The following is a 10,758-nucleotide window of genomic DNA, read 5'->3' on the forward strand; positions in this document are numbered from 1 at the left end:
TGCCACTGAGGCAAGATGGAGAGATTGGGCCTGTGTGCTGATTACTACCAGGTTCCCAGGGTCTTGTCGCTCTCTGGGGAGAGACCTGATCACAGCTTGGGTCTCCCCACTGTCATTACCGCCAGTGAGTGCCACAATAGGTCAGGGAGATGAGATAACATTGTGGGTGAGAAGCTCAACAGGGCATTATTAGGTATCCGGGTCCCAGAGTGTAGCATTGCTGCTGGCCTCAGGGGTTATGACTCACCATCTGCCACAGAGAATTCCTCCTGCTCAGAGCTCAAGCCGAGGGCCAATTCAACAGGGAAACAAAATGGTTGTGTTGTTTTGCCTTTGGTTTGTCTAGTTTCTTTGTCTCTTTTTGTCAACAGATGAATGATAATGAATATGCTTTCAAAAAGTGATATCTATAGTAGTGTCTGTTTATCATAGCCTTAGTGGCAGACTACATCCTAAGGAAAAACAGATTTGTAGCATGTCAGATTTATTCTGTCTATATAGTCATAGGAGCTGACCTGTAGAACACAATGCATGAACAATGAAAATGGAACCTGTGTTTCTGCCAGTCAGATATGTGGCCCACATTATATGGGTTTTCAGATTCTCAAATTCCAGTAGGTTTACAGGACCATCAGTCACTGAGAGCACGCCCCAGGGATGCTCTGATGAAAGCCATGTTAGATGATTCACACACATGACCCCAGTCTGCTGACGCTGGGTACACCCTGTACCTTGACCTCTGACCCCAGCGCCTGTTTGATCTGAGACCCTGGTGTAAAATCAGAGGTGCCCATCACACCCACACATGCCAGCCATCCATCCGGTCTGACAGGCAGACACGGCAGAACCTGGGAATATTGAATTAGGACCTGCTGCTTTGACTGGAAAGTAGGAGCCAGTTGTTAAGAGGATGAGGCTGGCCCCATGCCCCGTCTCTGACCAGCCAGCTTCAAGAGCAGCTGGTAACAGCTATCAGCTTTCACTGACAGACCAGGTGAAGTATAACCATACTGCATTTCTACTAAATATCTCACTGCTCAAAACAAACTTGTAACTTTGTTTTGAGAGTAAATTCAACAAATTTGAAGCACCTGCATTTTCATTTGCATTGATTTGTAAATAAACCTTTACCATTGAATACAGAAATTAAAACTTAGATTATGCTCACTTAATGGATACAACTCTAGCCATTTCATAACCAAAATTCAGAGACTGATTTATGGTATGGATATCACATTTTGATGAAAGGAGAGAAGGGTAAGCCCCATCTGCAAAACCCATTCAAATCAGTTAAGGAGTCGAGCTCACACTTGTAAAGTGACCAGCACCTCTGACCTTTGCCTCATGTATTCTGACATGCTAATGATCAGCACATCAACTACTTTCACTGGCACCAAACAACTTATATCAGCTCATCCTATATCATCTGCTTTTAAGGGGCGGCAGGTAGCCTAGTGGTTAGAGCGTTAGGCCAGTAACCAAAAGGTTGCTAGATCGAATCACCAAGCTCAGAAAATCTATTGTTCTACCTCTGAATAAGGCACTGTTCCTAGGCTGTCATTGTAAATAAGAATTTGTTCTTAACTGACTTGCCTAGTTTAAATAAGTGTGTAAGACATGCATATGATTGTCTGTTATTCTATTGACACCCTTGTCTTTCAACAGGAAGTTGTTGGACACAAACATAGTTGATTTGATCCAGGGACAGTGGATATCCTTGTGCACATCTGAAGGGGTGATGCGTTGTCCAGATGTGGTGTGTGACCCGGCGCTGACCCACAGTGCCCCAGAAGACCGCCGAGCCTGGAAAATGTACTCGCCTTTGAGAAACAGAAAAGCGTGCAGCTAGACATCAGCAAAGCAAATACTTGCTAATGATTTGAAACATCTCAAGAGAATGACAAACGTCAACAAAGATAAGAATAAAAACTGCATTAACATACAGTATATCACAAAAGTGAGTACACCCCTCACATTTCTGTAAATATTTGAGTATATCTTTTCATGTGACAACACTGAAGAAATGACACTTTGCTACAATGTAAAGTAGTGAGTGAACAGCTTGTATAACAGTGTAAATTTGCTGTCCCCTCAAAATAACTCAACACACAGCCATTAATGTCTAAACCGCTGGCAACAAAAGTGAGTACACCCCTAAGTGAAAATGTCCAAATTGGGCCCAATTAGCCATTTTCCCTCCCCGGTGTCATGTGACTCGTTAGCGTTACAAGGTCTCATGTGTGAATGGGGAGCAGGTGTGTTAAATTTGGTGTCATCGCTCTCACACTCCCTCATACTGACTGGTCACTGGAAGTTCAACATGGCACCTCATGGCAAAGAACTCTCTGAGGATCTGAAAAAAATAATTGTTGCTCTACATAAAGATGGCCTGGGCTATAAGAAGATTGCGAAGACCCTGAAACTGAGCTGCAGCACGGTGGCCAAGACCATACAGCGGTTTAACTGGACAGGTTCCACTCAGAACAGGCCTCGCCATGGTCGACCAAAGAAGTTGAGTGCACGTGCTCAGCGTCATATCCAGAGGTTGTCTTTGGGAAATAGACGTATGAGTGCTGCCAGCATTGCTGCAGAGGTTGAAGGGGTGGGGGGTCAGCCTGTCAGTGCTCAGACCATACGCCGTACACTGCATCAAATTGGTCTGCGTGGCTGTCGTCCCAGAAGGAAGCCTCTTCTAAAGATGATGCACAAGAAAGCCCGCAAACAGTTTGCTGAAGACAAGCAGACTAAGGACATGGATTACTGGAACCATGTCCTGTGGTCTGATGAGACCAAGATAAACTTATTTGGTTCAGATGGTGTCAAGCGTGTGTGGCGGCAACCAGGTGAGGAGTACAAAGACAAGTGTGTCTTGCCTACAGTCAAGCATGGTGGTGGGACTGTCATGGTCTGGGGCTGCATGAGTGCTGCCGGCACTGGGGAGCTACAGTTCATTGAGGGAACCATGAATGCCAACATGTACTGTGACATACTAAAGCAGAGCATGATCCCCTCCCTTCGGAGACTGGGCCGCAGGGCAGTATTCCAACATGATAACGACCCCAAACACATCTCCAAGACGACCACTGCCTTGCTAAAGAAGCTGAGGGTAAAGGTGATGGACTGGCCAAGCATGTCTCCAGACCTAAACCCTATTGAGCATCTGTGGGGCATCCTCAAACGGAAGGTGGAGGAGTGCAAGGTCTCTAACATCCACCAGCTCCGTGATGTCGTCATGGAGGAGTGGAAGAGGACTCCAGTGGCAACCTGTGAAGCTCTGGTGAACTCCATGCCCAAGAGGGTTAAGGCAGTGCTGGAAAATGGTGGCCACACAAAATATTGACACTTTGGGCCCAATTCGGACATTTTCACTTAGGGGTGTACTCACTTTTGTTGCCAGCGGTTTAGACATTAATGGCTGTGTGTTGAGTTATTTTGAGGGGACAGCAAATTTACACTGTTATACAAGCTGTTCACTCACTACTTTACCTTGTAGCAAAGTGTAATTTCTTCAGTGTTGTCACATGCAAAGATATACTCAAATATTTACAAAAATGTGAGGGGTGTACTCACTTTTGTGATATACTGTACATATCAGAAGTACAAATGTTCCTGTATGATTACATACACATGTTGAGAGTCCTCTACATCAACTCTTAACATTCACATACTCATACATAAGCCACCAGGGCATCATAATATCCTCCTCCTACGTGCAACCTCAGAGTGCAGTACCTTGACAGCTCTGTGTTGGTAACCCCAGTAGAGCAGAGGACTCTGCCCCTTCCCCACCTCCGCCTCTATGCTGACTGCTGACAGAGGGCAGGGGGCCATCTGAGGGGCTGCTGATGCCAGGGTCCATGTTCCACTACGTTACAGTATACAACCCCGCTCTGCAACCATCTGCTCAAGTCATCAGGCCTCCTGCACTGCTGCTGGAAAAGAGTTTGTGTGCTGCTTGCTGACATGTCAAAACAAACCAAGATGAGGAGTGCAGAACCGTGACCCCTCCTGTCCTGCCCCCTGCCCAGACCCCTGCTGGGACACCATAAGGCCTGTGTTTTACTTTCAGACATGACCCTTACGGAGATGACCCTCTAGACTAACATCCCTGCTGCTGAATGGACAAGTAAGAAAACCTGTGTGCATGCTCAATGACACTAGGTAAACATGTAAACCTGCAAGGCGCTGTACTGTTAAGAGGTGGACAGTAAATGATGTGGAGAGGAAAGGAAGCCAGGCAATGCAGGGCAGTGATCTGCTGTAGTGCCATCCCGCTGGGAACAAACTGGTTGAATCAACAATGTTTCCACGTTATTTCAACGACAAAAATAAATGTGATGACGTTGAATCAATGGGGAAAACTGATTGGTTTTGCAAAAAGTCACCCCCCCACCCCAACCCCCCCCCCCAAATCCAATGGCACGGATAAAATTATTGTTGATTTTACATTGAATTTGCGCTCGCTGACAACTCTATAAAATGTATGTCAAAACTAGATGTTGAAATGATGTCTGTGCCCAGTGGCATGCCACCGTTTAGAGCAGCTCTCTCTCGCCCCCCTGGCAGTCTAATCTGAACCTGCTAGGGCCCAGGTCACATGCCTGTAATTGATGGTCCATACACTTCTAACCCTCTCAGTAGTGCTTAGCTGCACCTTTTGAGATTTTTCCAGCTGGAAAGTGTTGAGCTCTTCAGCAGAGAAATTAGATGGACAGGGACAGGTTTGCCCTGGGCCCTCTTTCAACAGTATCCTCACCTGGAGAAATAGCTAGATTTTCCATCAGTGTGTTACATAGAAATGATCTCCACTCCATCAGTGTGTTACATAGAAATGATCTCCACTCCATCAGGATGTTACATAGAAATGATCTCCACTCCATCAGGATGTTACATGGAAATGATCCCCACTCCTTCAAGATGTTACATAGAAATGATCTCCACTCCATCAGGATGTTACATGGAAATGATCCCAACTCCTTCAAGATGTTACATAGAAATGATCTCCAATCCATCAGGATGTTACATAGAAATGATCTCCACTCCATCAGGATGTTACATGGAAATGATCCCAACTCCTTCAAGATGTTACATAGAAATGATCTCCACTCCATCAGGATGTTACATAGAAATGATCTCCACTCCATCAGGATGTTACATAGAAATGATCTCCACTCCATCAGGATGTTACATGGAAATGATCCCAACTCCATCAGGATGTTACATGGAAATGATCCCCACTGGAATGGGCTGTACTGTACAGTACCAGTAGGCAGACCATGCAGATGTTTGTTTAGTGGAGACTTACAGCCACATCACTCACAGCTCAAAAAGTAGCAAATCTCATGAGTCAGGTTACCTAACTAATGATACAGTGAAGATTGAGACATGGAAGAAAATACAAATGAGATGATATTGTAGCGAGAGCAAATCATCTAGAGAGTTTGGCATCTTAATTGAACCTATACAAAACATTGAAAACTTACAAGAAGAATAATTCAGTCCCATTCTACCCAACGAAAACAGTTTCTGACTGAGAAGGAACCAAAAGACGAGAACAATATAGAATATCTGCATCTTCTTCCTGTCTTTTTGCATTGTTAACATATATTTTAGAGTTACATTTAAGTATATGGATCCCCCAGTGAGTCATTGGTATTGAACTAACAGCTGCGGCAGGTGTGAGCACAAGATGCACGTATCAACGTGGACTAACAATTAGGTATACTCCATAACAGACAGCTCTAACTGCCATGTAATAAATGAAACAGATATGCTTTGAACTGCTGCAAGTAGTTGCTTCTGAAGATGTTACATAAGTTAATATTTCCTTGCTTGATGGCATTGTTGTGTGCGCCAAGGATAATGAAATCAGTCACTGGAGTTCCCCCTGTTTGCCAACGGTTTGGTCAGAAAACCTGCAATACAAAGTTAATGTACACAAAATCAGAAATGGGTAACTTCCCACTGGGCACAAACTGGTTGAATCACCATTGTTTCCACGTCATTTCAATGAAATGACGTTGAACTAACGTGGAATAGACGTTGAATTGACATCTGTGCACAGTGGGTTACTGAACCATGGTTTATGTATTTTTTTTATCCACTACAGAAACTAAATCAAGCTGGATTTATGAAAGAGATTTGAATTAAAAGCATAAAGATGATATCATAAAATATTCAAGTATTCTTTCGCAAAACGCATTGCAGGTCAAGGCTATATCTATTTTATGAGGATAGAACAGTGGTGACACTGTTCCACACCTTAAACATTTCCACATCCTTTGATCTCCTGTAATTTATGGAGCTATCCTCATCAGAATGAGACCTGTGTTTATGATTCGTAATAAAACCATCTCTATAAAGTCTCTTTATTTACAGAATCCTCCATCCTCCACGGAAAACTATAGGGGCTGATTTCCTTACTTGCAATTGATTGCCTTAGCAAATCACCAACTAACACCAAAACAATGGTGCGTAGTGACCATTTAAAAAATGAGGCTAACAACTATTTGTCAGTGATATAGTGAGCTCCAATTTGAGGGTATTGTCATCCATATCGGGTGAACCGTTTAGAAATTACAGCACTTTTTGGAGTCCCTTTTATTTAAAATATTAGAGAATATGTTTCTAAACACTTCTACATTAATGTGGATGCCATCACGACTATGGATAATCCTGAATGAATCGTGAATAATGAGAAGCATAAATATCATACCCCCCCAAAACAATGCTAACCTCCTCTGTTAATGGTGAGCGTTTTAATGGTGAGAGGTTCGCATGTCTTGGGGGTTTGATCTTTGAGCTTCTGTAACTTTCTCACTCATCCTTATTCACGATTCATTCAGGATTATCCGTAATCATGGTGACATCCAGAAACATATTCTATTCTTATTTACAATAAACTGTCTCAAAAATGATACAATACATTATTTACCATTAATTTCTATTGGGCACAAAATAATCTGAAACACAACTAAAACGAACTGCAAATGCATCCAACAAATTTGTATTGTCACAAGCTTGATGTAGTCATTTCGTGCTAGGAATATGGGACCAAATACTAACATTTTTAACTACTTTAATACACATATACAGTTGAAGTCAGACGTTTACATAAACTTAGGTTGGAGTCATTAAAACTCATTTGTCAACCACTCCACAAATTTCTTGTTAACAAACTATAGTGTTGGCAAGTCAGTTAGGACATCTACTTTGTGCATGACACAAGTCATTTTCCCAACAACTATTTACAGACAGATTATTTCACTTATAATTCACTGTATCACAATTCCAGTGGGTCAGAAGTTTACATACACTAAATTGACTGTGCCTTTAAACAGCTTGGAAAATTCTTTAGAAGCTTCTGATAGGCTAATTGACATCATCTGAATCAATTGGAGGTGTACCTGTGAATGTATTTCAAGGCCTACCTTCAAACTCAATGCCTCTTTGCTTGACATCATGGGAAAATCAAAATAAATCAGCCAAGACCTCAGAAAAAAAAATGTAGACCTCTACAAGTCTGGTTCATCCTTGGGAGCAATTTCCAAACGCCTGAAGGTACCACGTTCATCTGTACAAACAATAGTACACAAGTATAAACACCATGGGACCACGCAGCCATCATACCACTCAGGAAGGAGACGCGTTCTGTCTCCTAGAGATGAATGTACTTCGTTGTGAAAAGTGCAAATCAATCCCAGAACAGCAGCAAAGGACCTTGTGAAGATGCTGGAGAAAACAGGTACAAAAGTATCTATATCCACAGTAAAACAAGTCCTATGTCGACATAACCTGAAAGGCCGCTCAGCAAGGAAGAAGCCACTGCGTCAAAACCGCCATAAAAAAAGCCAGACTACGGTTTGCAACTGCACATGGGGACAAAGATTGTACTTTTTGGAGAAATGTCCTCTGGTCTGATGAAACAAAAATAGAACTGTTTGGCCATAATGACCATCGTTATTTTTGGAGGGAAAAGGGGGAGGCTTGCAAGCCAAAGAAAACCATCCCAACCGTGAAGCACAGGTGTGGCAGCATCATTTTGTGGGGGTGCTTTGCTGCAGGAGGGACTGGTCCACTTCACAAAATAGATGGCATCATGAGTGAGGAAAATGATGTGGATATATTGAAGCAACATCTCAAGACATCAGTCAGGAAGTTAAAGCTTGGTCGCAAACGGGTCTTCCAAATGGACAATGACCACAAGCATACTTCCAAAGTTGTGGCAAAATGGCTTAAGGACAACAAAGTCAGGGTATTGGAATGGCCATCACAAAGCCCTGGCCTCAATCCTATAAAAGAAATTGTGGGCAAAACTGAAAAAGTGTGTGTGAGCAAGGAGCCCTACAAACCTGACTCAGTTACACCAGCTCTGCCAGGAGGAATGGGCCAAAATTCACCCAACTTATTGTGGGAAGCTTGTGGAAGACTCCCCAAAACGTTTGACCCAAGTTAAACAATTTAAAGGCAATGCTACCAAATAATAATTGAGTGTATGTAAACTTCTTACCCACTGGGAATGTGATGAAAGAAATAAAAGCTGAAATAAATCATTCTCTCTACTATTATTCTGACATTTCACATTCTTAAAATAAAGTGGTGATCCTAACTGACCTAAGACAGGGAATTTTTACAAGGATTAAATGTCAGGAATTGTGAAAAACTGAGTTTAAATGTATTTGGCTAAGGTGTATGTAAACTTCCGACTTCAACTGTAACTGCATTTTTCAGAATACTTTTGGTTACCAAAAGTGCTGTAATTTCTACATGGTTCACCCAATATGGATTAAAGTAACCTTAAATTAAAGCTGACAGTATGCATTTTAACCTCATAGTCATTGTATCATTTCAAATCCACTTTCGGACCTCACTGTAAGTGACGCAGCAAGTTTCAGAGTAGCATTAAAAAGAACAAAACCAGATGGACACTAAACAAACTCACTAAATGATGATTCATCTCTCTTGCCTCCCCTCAGTATGGATTCATGAGCAGCTTGACCATTGAGGGGTCATGGTCAGCTCTCTCCTTCCTCTCCCTGGGGTGTCTGTGCGTGAGAGGAGCTATGGTCCACAGATCACCCCTGGGGCCTATCCTAACCCCATTACACAGTCCCCTGTCTATGGAGGCCTATGGAGTGACAACCCCAGCGTTGGAGACAAGCCTTGCTGATGAAGTAATGCAGTTGGCCCTGTAGTTATTTTTTTATCCCAGTATTTAGAATGATTTCCATTGAACTGATGTGTCATAATTTTGGGAGTTGACAGAAACTCTACCCTGTTAGACATGTTTCATTTATTTATTTATGTTACTACCTTTCATGAGAAGCTGTATTGTATGCCATGATTCTGCAGTGATTAGGAGTCAGACAACAGTCTGGTAGAAGGTTTAGGGCTGGATTCAATATGTATAGCTGAAGTATCGCGGAAGATCCGCGTTTACTGTGAATGCAGTCTCTGCGAACGCGGGAACATTGCCTTTAAATGTACATAGATCTATAACGTGGATATTCCTCGATATGAATTGAATCCAGCCCTTAATCCGTGACTAGTTCAAATGGGAGGTGGGCATTAGCAGAGTGGCCAAGGCTCAGGGATTCTATGGGATTGCAAGCTTCTTATGAAGGCTGTCTAGCAAGGTCACTTATGGGTCTGGCTTCATCAGTGTGTCTACAATGTGAGAACATGCCCCACTCAGCCCCCTACCATGGTTGGACTCACATCACCACCATATGGTCCACATTCACATAGGCATTGGGAAAGCAGCAACCTCAGCATCATTATGTAAATGCAGACGCCAAGGCCTTGGTTGACCCAGGCAGCAAAGTAGACAGAAGCCCAGCCTGAGGGGCTCTCTCTCTCATTCCCATGCAGAGACACTGAGGGGGTGGCCATCAGAATCAAAGCCACATGATATGTCTCGGCTGATGCACGCAGGCAATTTAGCATGTATTGCATATGTTTGGGTACGTTTTCTTCTGGATCTCAGAAGCCATTGGGCGTACAGGCCTATAGCAAAACACCTAGGAAACAATGGAACAAGCTGAAAAACAAGACAACCCTAGAATGAGTCCAACCAAGGACTTGTGTTCATGATTTTATGTTTGGCTTCAAATGTATATGGTCTCGTGGGAGAAATACTATCATTCAGACCAACCAATATAAAAAAAGAATAAAATCTTACATTGCCAGTTTGAAAGGGAAAACCCCACTGGTATTTGGCAGTTGAAACATTTGATTTCTGAAAGCATTTATTTTGTATTCCACATTGATGTTCCTTTGTATTCACATTGGGAGTTTCATCAGCATGTCACTGCTCACAGCAGATCTCTCCCATGACTTGCGAATACTTGAAATCTATGCTGTATGGACCATGGGTGACAATCAACTTGCCTCAGCTGAATGTCACAAACTAAATGTGAATGAATTAAAGGATAAAAATTCATATTACTTTGTCTGATATCACAGATTTAAATAAAATGACATGAGAATCATTGTTTACTGTTATGGTACTAACAATACTTTTTATCCTCTTTCTACACCCCATTTACATCCAGTCCCAGGAAGGAAGCCAGTGTGCTATTACTTCAAAACTCACCAGTACATTTTATTTTGATTTAAAAATAGGTGTTTGTCACCCTCTGTTGGTTAAGCATAGGACAAGTCCACACTTTTGTGTTGACATTGATTTAGTTATCCACTAGGGGTCACTATTGTGTATCCATCTTTGACTTTTGAGACCAAGGTATATTGGTATATAAA

The sequence above is a fragment of the Salvelinus alpinus genome, chromosome 1 (genome assembly GCF_045679555.1).
Source record: "Salvelinus alpinus chromosome 1, SLU_Salpinus.1, whole genome shotgun sequence".
NCBI classification, from domain to species: Eukaryota; Metazoa; Chordata; class Actinopteri; order Salmoniformes; family Salmonidae; genus Salvelinus; species Salvelinus alpinus.